Source organism: Cyrtonyx montezumae, unplaced genomic scaffold, assembly GCF_038088225.1.
Source record: "Cyrtonyx montezumae isolate F1298 unplaced genomic scaffold, pur_monq_1.0 scaffold_2, whole genome shotgun sequence".
NCBI classification, from domain to species: Eukaryota; Metazoa; Chordata; class Aves; order Galliformes; family Odontophoridae; genus Cyrtonyx; species Cyrtonyx montezumae.
The window spans coordinates 12,780,026-12,794,802 of record NW_027071936.1 but is presented as its reverse complement, the minus strand read 5'-3'; the positions used below and the strand labels follow the sequence as shown (position 1 = coordinate 12,794,802).

At 40.1% G+C, this 14,777-nt stretch overlaps 1 protein-coding gene across 1 annotated transcript in view; it reads right to left on the bottom strand.

Annotated features, from left to right (window-relative positions):
• FHIP1A (FHF complex subunit HOOK interacting protein 1A) overlaps positions 1-13,679 on the bottom strand; it is a 74,757-nt gene extending 61,078 nt beyond the window's left edge. Inside the window, exons 1-2 of the mRNA XM_065736429.1 lie at positions 13,648-13,679; positions 7,171-7,266 (exon numbers count right to left, since the gene is read on the bottom strand). The gene's annotated coding sequence lies outside the window, so the exon portion shown is untranslated. The remainder of the gene's footprint in view (positions 1-7,170; positions 7,267-13,647) is intronic.
• Between the last annotated feature and the right edge of the window lie 1,098 nt (positions 13,680-14,777).

The window sequence follows — 14,777 nt, the reverse complement described above, 5'->3', positions numbered from 1 at the left end:
AAAGCTTGTTTAACTTTCCTATTTCTTCTTGGCAGCATCCTCTGTCCATCACTGTACATTGATAATTATGCAATGAGCTTAATTCTTCAGGTTAACATAGCATACTTAACTAATGGGATCTGAAATAGAAGCAGTGCCAAATAAGTCAAGAGGGTTGGACAAAACATTCTTTATGACACACCCTGAAACTCTGCAATGGACAGCTCTGATATGTGATACATACACAAGTTTTTTCCTTGTCTTGAACTGCAAAGGAACAAGTTCCTAAAGCAATACACACACCTATACGCATTTCTACAATGCCAGACAGACACATCCTTTATGAACTTCAGCACCATAGTGAGAGCAAGTCCACATACTAGGATACAGGGTGAAAAGGTCAGAATCATTTAGAGCTCCTGTTCATTTCTGATATCTGATAAAAACCAAGGGGGTCTTGGGGTGTGTTTTTGTTGTTTTTCTTTTTAAACTGGATTGCTCCTATGATCCAATTCACTTTTTCCCTCCCACATTTTTGAGTGTTCCCAATTTCTCTTCAAATAAAAGCCTTTAACTGAAACCTTAATAAATCTTTCACCAGAAAAAAAACACAGGAAGAATGATGAAAGGAAGTCTTATCATAATATTCCACATACAATCTAGGTAACTTTATTGGACTTCCAGCTGTTTTGTGTCTTTTCCATTCTGTAACTCCAACCTGAACTTAGAAAAGATTCCTTTAGCATAATTTAAATGAAAACAAAAATACATGGAAACACACTTCAAATGTATCAATAAATTCTGATAAAAGAAGCATTATCAATTACAGTGCCAAGTGGTAATAAAACCTTTATCACAGACAGGCTTAAGCTAAGTATACAAGCACTTAAGATAAGAAATTGGCCTTTTTTTTCTTGCCTATTTTTAGGTCAACTAAGAAGAGCTCAAACGCACACTAGTTTGATGATTTGAACCAACACAGAGCAGGAACAAGAGTTCATATTAGTTCATGTCATTTCCTATCATTAGTAAATGTACTGCCTTCCCATTATCATAACTATACTTGAAGCGAGGATGAAAAAGAAACAAGTCACTGTATACCTGCTATAAATGAAATTACAGAATGAGATGGAATGCAGCTATTGATAAGATTTACTTATGTTTTCTGTCAGGAAAAAGCTATAAACTTGCCTTAATTCTACTATAACCCATCTGAGCAACTCTTTCCCACAGCAACATATTGAGAAGTAATCATTTTGGTAATCAATATGACTTCCATACAGCAACAGAGCCATGGATTAGATGCAACTCAGTCCATGTACAAGTTGACACTCCCTCAATTTTTGTTGTAGTGTCATCTGTGCACGTCTGTCTCTCTGAACAACCACCCTCCTAGCTGAGCTTCCGGACAAGGCCTGATTCAGATACATGTTAATGGCTCGCACTTAGTAAAGCAGGCTGCAACACTGAAAGAGCAGCCAATTAATTCCTTCAGACAACAAAAATTGTAACAGATTAAATACTTATCTTCTCAAGCATCATTTCATCTACAGCCCTGCACTTTCCTAAAAACACTTGGATACCATACTCACTGAGAAATCAGATGCTTTCCTAACCATTGAACAACAGCACAAGTTAATCTAAGCAGTACATCCTTGTTTTTCATTTTCATAAAGCAGAGATCTTTCATTCCAAGGTCAACACAAACTGCATCAAAAATGAGATGTAAGAATGACCTTGGCTTTACAGGGAAGAACAAGACCAAAAACACATTACATCAAATAGCGATGAAAGTGTTCATTTTCATAAAGCACTGGTTTGGAGTTTTACAAGGAACAAACAAGTCACAAGTGTTTGCATATCTACCAGCTGTTATTATTTTTTCTAATCAAAGAAAACTGAAGTACATAAAAACTAGGCACTAGCAATCATTTTCAACTACCTATTTGTATTATTGCTTCTTTATATTAATATTTGAACAGTATGAAAGACATAACTAATATGACTAATACAGCTCTGGAAACCATACATACTGACTAATTTCAAGCTTGTCTATACTAATCCTAGTCTCGTTTCACTCCCACACTTCCACCATCTAACCTGGGCTCCTCTCATCCACACGAGTTCCCTACGTCAATCTTGCAATCATCTCCTCCCCTAAACTGTGACAGCACTTCTGTGACACCTTTCAAAGACCGTGACCACACCCACCTAAGCTCTTTCATCTGCCCCTTTAGCAAACTGAGTAAGTTCTACTCTGGAAGATAACTCAGATGCATTCACTCCTCTTCAGCTTGTAAAGCAGCTTATCTAATAAAAAAGGCTCATGTACAATGTTGCAGCAAGAACCAAGTGATACTCATGCCTGTAGAGCAGGTCAGGGGAGGTACTTATCTGAGTTTTCATCTTGTCAGCTGATTGGTTTCATTGCAGAACAAGATGAAGTAATACTGTACAGAGACAAACCAAAGTCTAGTTAATCTGCTGATGTAGTTAAAGGATTTCTAAAGTGTGCTTATTTTTGAAGTGCAGCTAGCAAAGTCTCCTCCTTGAACTCTGAGTATCCGACAGCATTACAGTCTGAGAAAATAAGAACCAAAAAAATAAACCAACCCAGACTGCCCTCATGAGCAACCTCACAACTATTTTACATCCCATTGCCTATATGACATGGAGGCATTCTGAAAATAAACAAAGAGGTATCATTCCAACTCAAGAAAATTTTGGTATATAGTCTAATGTACTCTCATCAGTGTGCCACTGCTAATCTGTGACCTACTTATACAGTATATAGGTCACAAAGTACTGATCTCCAGAAGCTACAGGGCACTTAGAAGCAGCTGAATTGTATTTCATAATTGCCATATATTGATTTCACATATAAACAATTACTATGGTTGCCCAGGAATATAACGCGTCACCCTCTGTGGAGGGTAATACAGGTGCCAACAAGAAGGGAAGTGATTCACACACTGTACATGGACAGGATGCTCCAGAACTCACATCATCTAAACGCAGCTCATTGCTACTAGAGCTTCTACTTGGCATTTAAAACGTGACTGAAGTCTCAAGTCCACTTTTCAGAGGACGAGTGCCCTTCTCACAGAAACCTATAGTGACACCAAGCACTTCAAATTTAGAGCTTGTGGTTCAGCAGACAGACTTTATTACCCATTACCTGTTACTCATACGCTGTACCTGCAATTAACATACGCCCGCACATCAGAAAAAAAAAGCCAACAACCACAAGACAGTCCACACAGACAACATCAGTGTTCCACCACCTTGGTGACAAACTCCTGAAAGCACTTACGCCATCATTAGTCATGAGCTCTCACCACTGCAGAAGCAACTCACCTTTCCCTTCTTCCTTGCTGCCCCCTGTTCATTGCTGCCATATATCCATCTGTGTTGTACCTAGAAACACTTGTGTGCCACACACTGAACCTAGCCGGGGCAATTAAGAAACCCTTGTGGCTAGAACTAATCACACAAGAAAAGACAAATGCATAAATACATACAGACACAAACAAGGCAGACCAATGCAGGTCATTTCACAGTGGTACGCTGCACCCGTGAAATGCAAAATTAGAAAGAAGCAGTGCAACACTGAATGCTAAAGCTGGTCATGCTCCCAGACAGTTCACCAGAAAACTCGTTTATTCAGACAGGACATGCATCTTAGAAACATCTTGTTAAACAAGCCAGGTACACGCAAAGGAGAAGGAGAATTGCACACATTTCTGTTAACATTGGAGTCATTTATATTAAATTCATATTGGACATGTAACAAGGCCCCGCTCATACAAAAAATGCAAGCATGAAAAGGGTGTCTATTCATTTACACTGTGCTTAGTATTCAAAATTGATTTTGCAGACATCCTGCTAACCTGTCTGGCAGAAAATCCTCCAGACAACACAAACAGAAGCTGTCACATTTTCCCTCTTATAAGCAAGGAGTTAAAGTTCTGCAATAACTTTTGGCACGCTATTTTAAGGAATTGTGCAGAAATTAATACAGTATACATCAAGGGAGAAAATTATTATTTTGTCTAAGTTTATTTTTTTGGACAAGAATTCATAGTTCAAACAAGATACAATAAAATGAGACCGAGAGTTTCTAACCACATTCTGAAACAGCCCTCTCGTCAAGGAAACACAAACAAAAGCACTCAAAAATTAAAACGCACATGAGAAGGCATTATCAGTTTATAGATCAGAAATAAAACACGATTTCAGTACAGACTAGACTAAAGGACCCAAGAGATCCTTCTACACTGTATTCTTTAGAATTTTAGGGATAATTATAACAAGCTCATTCACAGAGGCAACTTGAAATCTAGTAACAGCCTTACAGCATCATTATTCCACTTTATTAAAACTAAGAGCTAGTCTTCAAAACTATCCAGTTTCCTCTCATGAAATGGTATCACTGTGAATCTGCATACCATCCAGATTATCTCCAAAACATTTCCTGCCAGCGTTCTTAATGCAATCCTCACTAGCCTATGCCGCCAAAAAAATATATATCTACCTAATACCAACATGGAACTGTGCTACTCCAGAAAATGTTATGATCTAACCCTGTTGGTTCTGAGGAGTTTTGTTGCTGCTGCTTTGCTATGAGGCAGTCTGTTTTTAAACTTAAGGACACATCTTATACAGAAAAATAGGCCTGAAACTGCACACTGGTACAAGAGACTGAAAACACAATCAAGAACATAAGTAAATGAGGAACAGACACTCCTCTGAGCTGGCTAGTGCTTGTTTTCCATCATGTGCTTAATAAAACATTAGAGATATTTAGGAGAGGTGCCACATTAGCCTAACCTATTCATTGTTTCAGCTTGAAAGTACTGAAGACTGCTTCTATGTATCTCTGTCAGCTCTACAGAGGTAGTAAAGAAAGATGCAAAGGTCTGCTCTTCGGTCACCTACAAAGGCGTGAGCTCTCAAAGATGTGAAGGTGGTGAGGTTTTCAGGAGAAAGCATTCAGAAGATGGAAAGATTCTCTGATTGCAAATATGTAATAAGAAAGAAAAAATCTAGGTCTGAAAACTTAACAACAAGCTATAGTAACTCCCCACAAGAAGTGCCTCAAGCTTTCCAATTCATCTACAACCAACCACATAAAAACAGCATATATAAACACACTTTAGGCTAGAGGCTAAAGAAGACTGGCATAACATATGAAATCACAGCAATTTGAATTACTGTAATTTGAATTCACAGTAACTTTAATTCCCAAATGTTGGGTTTGTTTCCATAAAAAAAACCCATATAATTAAATTTAAAAAGCACAGTTACAATTAAGCTGAGAGCTTCCTGTACTCATAGCCCAGGAGAGTCATATTAATCACTCAATACTGCCAGAAAGTACTTGTTACTAGCTCTCACTCACCTCGAGAAAAAATTCAGTACTGTCAGGTAGAAAATAATACAACCTTATCTCCAGAAAGTCCTGACACTTGGATCTCATTCTAGGCACTGATAAACCATTTCTGCCAAGTACAGTCTTGCCTAGAATAAAATATATTTGGAAGAACAAGGACTTTGCTTTAGCATCAAATACGAATTTATGTGAAAGCAAACAAGCAAAACCACACACCAGGTAGGAAATAATACACATCTGCAATCTATATCATACACTGGAGGGAGTGGTGGGGTAAAGAAGAGAACAAGCAAGGTTCCTGAAAACTGAGACAAATGTGAAGAATAAGAAATGCAAGAAGAAGAACCGCCCTAAAAATGAGAGCGAGTTAAAAAAAAAAAATCAACCACATGTCAGAAAATTAAAGAAGAAAGAAAATGAGAAAAGAAATTGTGCATACTCAATCAGCTTAATTTGCTTACGCTGAAATCCCATCCTCACTGAATCAGTGGAAAGTGCTCTAAAAGTTTTAGAACACAAGAACAGTTTATTTGTAGTAATAACTTTCATGAATTAAGATGCTCAATTTTAATCTCGATAACATCAACATTACCATGGCAGGATACAAATTTTTTGGTGCTTCTTCAAGCCACAGTAAAGAACAATCCAACAAACCATTTAACAAGGATAGAGGACATTCTCAGAACAAAAACCTTTTGAAGAATTTTGGAAGCGAGCAGCCAAGAACTAGCCATCTCCCTTGACACAATTAATTCTGAGCTCAGTATAATCATAGGATTACACTGCATTTTATTTGAGACGCAAGTTTTCCTCGGAGATTGTACTGCATCCTATGTATCATAACCCACACCACTGCCCAGGCTACACATTATGAAAGATGCATAGCCTTGTGGTTTGGGAAATTCAAATTACTTTCCTTATCTCTCCCTTTTATGTGAAAACCAAGAAAATAACTTCACAAACCACAGTCCACGGATTTATGAAACAACAGAAACACTCCCAGTAGCAATATATGCCACTCACAGTCTCACAAAACCAGCAGATGGACTTTAAAATATTAAAATGCAAGTTTGTTAAAAAATAGCTCTGTTTCATACAAGCACAATGGTAATTATAAAGAAGTATGTATCATGGCAGCAATACATTCTGAGAGACTCCCCTATGTGAATTGAAGAAGAAAAAAAGAAATACCCTAAGCAGTTAATTTTATATGAAATAGTACCTACTCGCTTTTGATTTACAGATCAGTTGACATAAAAGAATTTCCTTGGCTCTGCTATTCACAATTCAGTGTCATCCAACTGAAATTAAAACCTGTTTTATCTCACCATCACTATCCTTACTACTCAGACATGAACTCTCACACAGTCAAGAGTCATCTCTGTTTTGTGCTGCTACTGGACAATTAATGAAAGGAGTTAGTGCACCCAAATAAACACAGGCCACAGGGGAAGCACAACAGAGGGCTGTTTACAACACACAGTGGATTAAAGGACAGAGTCTGCCAAGTTGTCACTAACACAGGCTGATTAAGTCTGTGTGGCAGAGAGTAGACATTAGCATAGGTCTGGAAGCAGTAAACCACAGAGGCTTGGATGCAGCTCTACATAAACATGACTAAACTGCTTCTGAAGCTAATCTAAGCATCTGTATGGCACATTTCCTAGCAACCTCCTGCTCTAGGATTTGCTCCCGCATAGCCACTGTGGGTGTAGGCATGCCCACAGACCTTTTTTTTTGGGGGGGTAGGGGGGGAGTCCATCGAGAAAACAAAGCTTTTCAAGCAGTCCAGAACTTACCCTCCGTCAGTTCCTCTGGACAGTCTTCATCAAGGCCAAAATCTCAACATTTTCTGTCATGAGTCAAGATATCAGCTCCTCCTCTCTTTGTAGGGCCTATCAGTGTTTTGGAAAAAAACAGTGCATTTGTCTAAAACAATTTAATCTCAAAAATAATATCTTCTGGGCTAGCACTCATTTCTTCTACTCAGGGATTACATCAGCCAGTTCTGACTGTTTGAATAACGGTTTTTAAACACTTGAAATTTAAACTTACCTAAGTGCTCTATAACCTGTTCTCTCCTCATTCCAGCTTACCTTCACTATCAGTTATGTCAGACCCTTCTATTAAGGAAGAGATGAAAAAAAGACCTCAGTATGCTCTGCATTTTGGCATGATCTATCAACAGCTCCAGTCTTCAATGAGCAGCAAACTCGGTCTTTCTACAAATATTGTATTTCTCTATCAATTTATTGATAATCTCTGCCAGTTAGTCATTTAAATGCTTCACTTTATTATCAAGTGCTTGCTCTTAGCATCCCAGCCGGGACTCCATTCTTCTCCTTGTTGTGTTTGATGTTAAGGAGCCCTCTAGTAGCCAAGGAGCCTCTCATTGCTTTTCACAGTTCCCTCTGTAGAGTAATAGTTTCTATTTCTGTCATTATTTCCTGAAGGAACAACATCAACTCCTGTCATTGCTACAGGCCTGTACACCAAAATGTTATTCCCTACAACTGCTGCTGCTTGAAAATTGAACACTAACTTTTCACCTATTGAATCACTGTGCTCACACCTGCTATGGTAATAACCTAATGTACAGCAAGCAATGGATTTAAGCTATGCATAGTTTAGCACTTCCTAAACTAATACAACATCCACGAAACACAAGGCACATTGCTACCACTTTGCAATTCCAAATTGTCGAGAGGAAGAATCAGATCACATTTGATTCATCTTTAATTCATTTAACTTTTTAAAATGTATCTACACGCAAAGTAATTCAAAAGCTGTTGAATTTCACTGAAGGCTAATGGGAAATGTTCACGCAAATACAAGCTACAGATTCTGCAAGTATTTTTGCTCCTTGTAGGCAAAGACTAGAAGAAATATTAATGCCTGTAAGAGTTCAGTTAGCTTCTACACACAGCAACAGCCAAATAATTCAGTTGTTTTAACAGAGCTGCCACAAATGTCAGAAGACACAAGGCTCGTGTGCCTAGAACCCTATCTACTCTCAGTTCCAGCAGCTGATCTATCAGAATATTATACCCTTTACCCTTACATCCTTAATACTGGGTGGTGGAGACCACTGACTTCGTGTAACTAACCCATTTTATTAACAAGCAAACTGCTAAAAACAACACCAGCCTAAGATATAACTTGCAAAGAACATAGTAACTGCCACATTTGCTAAATGCCTTAGTTGTTTCTCCTTGATTATGTTTTCTCCTCAGTAAAAGTTCATGCAAATAGAACAAAGCTATCCACATGCAAGGACTCCACCGGCATCGAAGTGAGACAAATCCAGCTCCATATAACCAACAGATAATCTAAGAAACTATCTCAATACTACCATGTGCTCTGCAGGGCAGACACTAGCAAGTCAGGAGCCTCCAAGCACTGGGCTGCTGCTGGCAAAGATGGCCACATACAAACCATGCCAGTGAAATCGTGCTGAAGGCAGATGGGGTAACCACTGACATCCGTAAAGATTTGCTTCTGTGGTATCTGGCAGCCAGTTCACACTATCTTTCCCAGTGCTGTTCACTCTTCTGCGACCAAAACGTTAAGAGCAGAAAATCATTATGATAGAAAATCAATTTATTTTCATTCCTCTTTTATTTTTTTCTTTTAAGAGAACATAGTATTTTCACTTCATGAGCTCCACACCATATAAAAGCATTTCAAGGAACTGATAAAGAGCTTTCTAATTGTTTAACTGAAACCACTCCAAGCAGGCAAGCATAATTAATTTTAATGCAAGTCCATAATTCAGAAAGGAAGTTAGCCACTTACAACTACAAATTTCAGTGTGATTGCAGACCTGTACTTAATGGTTAAAAAAAGAAAACTACTAAAACGTATTAAAAAAAAAAGCACAACCACCCAAAAGTAACTAACTAGCTGAAATACCTCAATACTTTCAAATCACATAATCAAATCCCAGAATGACTGCTTCTCTCAATCCATGCCGTAGGCATCCTGAAGACAGTTGGGTGGGTTAAATGACAATGCGGGAGCAAAACAATGAACAAGGTGTCCTCTTTTTTGGGGGGGAATATGTTAATGGTTCAGAGAAGAGTATTTTGCTGCTTAGAACCTGTCATAGCTGCACCTCATCAAGGCACGTGAGAGAACTCAGCGTAATCCCAGGACACACAAAGAGGAGAACTGAGCCCCCACCTCCATAACTTTTCTGCATAACTCTCTGCACTTGGGAGCATGCACTTCCTGAACAGCCCAGCACTCGGAATAAGGAGTTCCTCACCAGAGGAGAAAAGCTTTGGTCTTCCTTCTCTTACAGGAACGCAATGTGAATTTATGGCACTGTACTTAAGACACATTTGTGGCACAGGAAAAACATACAAGTGCCACAAATCTGCAAGGAGGAAACAGCACAGATATGTTTAGTACAGCACATTGGTGCAGTGTAACAAAACAAGCACACGTGACTGGCAAAGTAGCACCTCCCTGCTCAGACTCCTTTCTTCCCTTATATGTTCAAGACACATCCTTACAGAAACACTGCTCTTAACACCATACCAGTGCAGCACTGAAGCAAGCAGTAAGCCAAATGATCTCTGCCTCTCCTGTGTATTGCATTAGGACTATAAACTGCCACATTAAAACGAGTAAACGTAATTCGGTTAAAGTCATATTGCTTTTTCCAACCCAGCTTCACACCAGTGTCATTTGTCTTGTGCATTAAAAAACAAACATTTGAAAAAAGGTTTAGCTATTAGAAAGATATTAACATACACTTCCTCTCCCCATCAGGGTACCTGAGGTTTTACAAAAGATTTTATGAGCTGAGGTGAGGTTGGTTCCTCAGCAGTTCCACCTCCCTGATCATCAGCACAGTAGAGAGCAAACAGTTAAATTTAACTTACAATGCAGAAGTTCACTGGCATATAGGTCTTTGAAATAGCTTAAAGGTTTTCTGTTTTGTTGGCTCTTGTTTTTCAGTGTACATTAGGAAATCCTTCTTGCTGTGACCTTTTACTGGCATCACTTTATCCGCTCCGCAGGCAAACTAAACTATTACTAGAATGGTGGCTACATTAGGGCTACTTATCTAAAAAATTCCACAGGAATAAATCCTACCCTTCACTGTGTACAGCACACAGGCCTGTTGTTCAAAATGAACTAGAATTAGGCAGAAAAAGGGCAGAAGCATCTTTCAGCAACAGTTACTCAAAGAGCTGGCGCTATTTTTATTATCTCACAGGTTGATTGGTTAGTTTAAACCAGACCAGAAAAGTTATAGGAAAGCATGCAGCTGATTAAATAAGTAAAATGATATCTGTCATGCTGCTTGCAGAGTTCAGTAGAGGGGCAAGAGGAGAAAGCATTTGTCTATTACTCTGCAGATACACAGGAAAAATGACAATAGGAACTAATCTGACATTTAGCACTAATCTTGCCATGTATTTCCCCATTCAGAAGCAGATAACACGTCCTCTATGATGTTAATTATGATTAGATTAAAATTAACAGTTACTGTGCACTTAGGCAATTTCTCACTTGGATCTTTTATCTTTTTTTTCCCCTTAGAAGACACTGATTTCTCAATAACTTGACCCACGGAAAGTCAGCACAGTGTGAACCAAACAAGCTCTGATAAATTTTGCAACTGCAATGAAAATGTGCTACCTTTAGTTCAGAGACAAAACGAAGTAAATCAAAGACCTAAGCAGGCACATATACGCATTCAGGATCTCATTCCTCCTTTTCAGGAGGCAGCTTATTCTGGAAGAAAAAGATATTATTTGGTAAGTACAGAACAACAATTTCAGGCCTCCTACATGCAGATAGTTCTATTTGTGTCACATTGCCCAGCATTTCACCCACTAGAAATCAAAGGCAATATTCATAAACTATACCTTCAGGTGCTTTGAGCTTCAACTACTGCTGTTATAAGGCCATAGTTTACCTGGTCTCTTTTTCACTCTATACTGAACTGACTCATCATAACGTGCCCTTCAGAAGCACTTTTAACAAGTATTTTGGGCCATACGATAAAAATTAAAGTGCTCTTATCATGCCATCAATACGACTCATTTGCTATAAGACACTCTATAGGAAGAGCTCGTGATCAATACCGTAAGACAAAAAGAAGACAAGATCAGTTCCCAAAATCAGTTCCCTATGCCATGCAACAAAAACAACACAAATTCAGGATTTTCATGTCACTAGTGCTTCAGCTTTTGAGCATAACAGTCTTCTGGAAGTACCCCAGGGTTTCCAACCTCAGCACCTCCAATCTCAGCACTGTTCTGCCAGAGGATTAAAAGTTCACCTGTAGCACACCTGAAGTAAAGGGATCCAGTGTCACATGACAGTAACGCCTGAAAAACACCCAAAAGCAGTGGAGCAGACCACAAGACACAAAAGCACTGTTCTGCAGTATTCTCCTGGATGCTCTCTTTGCTGGGTACTTAGATGATGGTACAGAGTAAGATTTTTCCTGGGTGGTAGGTCAGACAGCTTAACACTAAATGACTATCTGATTAGGCTGAAAAGAGATCACAAGAAAGCCAGCAGTGCCACATCAGCATGTTTGAGTAAGGCAGGAAAAACTGAGTATGAAGAACGATTGTGGTTGAAAAAAAGAGCATGTCCTAAACATGCCCTGGTTTAAAAATACTTGAACTCTAAGTTTAAACCAAAGTATAGGTCTAACACTGTTAGAATGAGAGGTCTGAAAGGCCCTACTCTCAGCACCAATGAGCAAACAACACAAATATGCCAGCTGCTCTAGGCATGTTCTAAAGCACAGACAGAAAGCATCACTCTCAAACATTTGAAAGAAACTAAAAACACAATAAGATTATACTAGGATATGTAGACCTGTGTTGTGAAAAACTTGAGCTCCCAACTCATGCATTAAGGACTATACTGGATTTCCATAAGCCTATTTAAAATTTGAAAAGCACTTGCAACGCAATGTTCTGCAAGCATCAAAAAGTAGTACTTGTATACTAATAAATAAAGATCTGCAAGGCTAGAACAGCAGCTTGCGATGAAAATGCTTAATAAAAAAGAATCCTTAAAATTCATAGAACATCAGAGTAATCTTTGACAGCCGCTCAATAGTTTAGCAGAGAAACTGATGATTCAGATGGTACTGAGAGCCTGTGAGTCTGAAGACTTCAGCTTAACAGTTTTCAGTGTATTACTATAATCTGTTGAAAAGAAAACACATCGACTTCTAAAATTCTGTTTCACATCAGGATAGAATAAAATCATGCCAGCAGCAGTTTCACCAGTTCTGATTCCCCAATTTTTTTTAGCCCAAAATGGAATACAAAACAACCCAAAAACAACTTTATAGAGTGTAAGCTATTTTTTAGTGTTTAGACTGTAAAATCTAAGAAAAAAAGTTAAAAAAAGAAACTTAATGAACTTATGTTCCTTTTATAGGCTTTGGAAACACAGTCTTCATTGTTTTAAAACAATTCACTTATTTTACAAAGGACATCAATCTTTATGGTTCAATAAATGGATCAAAACTGCTGCTTGCAGAAATCAATTGAAACATATGTCCTGATTGAGATGGATCAGAGAAAAAGCTGTCCCAACAGCTTCCCAACTGCAGCTGCTATCCTCACACCAATACATCATCCACAGTCCTGCTCTTTGCAACTACTTCTATTTTTAAAATGATATCATAAGATTTTCTGACTCGTCTTTCCTCCTTCGATTTTCCACTTGTATCAATACAGAAATAGTATGAAAGAAACAGCATTAGGAGGAGGTGAACGCCTTCATACACTGCCCAAATGAAGCAAGGCAGCAAAAAAAACCACAAAAACTCTAATCTGACTTCAGTTCCTCAGGCGTTCTACCCCATTCCTATTTCTGAAAGACTTAATTGTGGACATTAAAGATACAAAGCCAGTACAGGCCCAAAGCATAGGTCTGTACGGTGTGTGACTGTGAGTGACTTCACACTACTGCTACAGAAGTGTGAGATCTCTTGGAACAGAGTTGTTGCTTCTCCACCTTCAGCCTGAAAACAAAACAAGGCAAAAGGATCATGCCTCACCCCTAAGAAAATAAGACTCCAAATCCTTCTTAGACATGGAGGAGGGATGAAAGGAACGTCTGAGGGAAGAAAAACGCCGCTACAGAAAACCCTGAACAGAAAGTTTCATGCGGACCTACAGAAAACATCTCAACAGAGCGCACATGGGCAGATTCTGAAGTGTTATTCAGTTCCTCCAAGAAAAGTACGATGGGATATAAGTACAACACGCTTGTTTTAAGGAAGTTACCCTCTCCTCACTGTCAGTGCCTGAGATGTACGAAAGCCAATCGGAAAACCATCACGCACTCCCTGGGCGGGAGAAAGAGGAAAGCAGAGCTAAGTAAAACCTTCAAATACCAACCTCAGCGTTTCTCATTTACAAGAAGCCAACGATAAAGATAAAAGGGATTAGACGGGTATTTCCAGTGACCTATATACTCCCCTCGGCGGCCACGAGGCAGACTGCAGCCTCCCGGCCCGGGTCCCCCCCCTCGCACGGAGTCCGCCGGGCCCCGGGAAGCGGCAGCTCCGCGCCCCGCCGCCCGCCCCAGCCCCTACCTGACGCGAAGACGGAAAGTTTTCCCTTGGAGCGGCCCGAAGGACGCCGCCGCAGCAGCAGTCAGAGACGCGGCAGCACAGGTAAGTCGCAGTCAGCCGGCGCTAATCCCTTATCAGGGAGGGAAGGAGGGCAGGAAGCGGCGGTCCCCTCGCGGCCGCCCTCACCGAGCGCCCCGCCAGCTCCGTCCCCTCGGGGCGAGCATCTCCCCCCGCGGCGGGGAGGCGGGCAGGCGGCCCCGACCTGGCGCCGAGAGCGCGGTTGGTGCGAACGGGGCCGGGCCGCTGAGTCAGAGCGGCGGGGAGGAGCCGCGACCTGCCGAGGTGAGGGCGGCCCTGCCGCGGCGCCCCCCGGCGGGAGGGCGGGACGCCGAGCCGCGGGGCTGTGCAGCGTCGCCTAGGGACTGCGGCTCTGGGAGCTGGGCGTTCTAAATCTTAACGTTATCAGCTTAGCCTTACATAGACTTATTATATTTAATATTATATCATATTGAATAGCCTTAATTTCATCAATCATTTCTTCACTGGGGACACAATAGGTTGCTTTTGTCTTCTAACTCTGTGGTTTTGCCTTAAAAGAAGCACTGGAGTCCCCCACAGAACGCTTTCTGTCTTTTGCTTCCAAAGGTGCAAAGGTGTTTTCCTCAGGTTCCACATATGTCATTCTTACAATGGCCTAAAAAGCAAACAAATTTTCATGAGTGGGGAAAAAGGGACAAAAGAGAATCAAAGGCCTCAGAAACAAAGCTGAGGTGAAGTAGGTGGGCACTCCATCACCCTAGTACCACTAAGCATGCCCAAAGTGGTATTAACACGTATTTA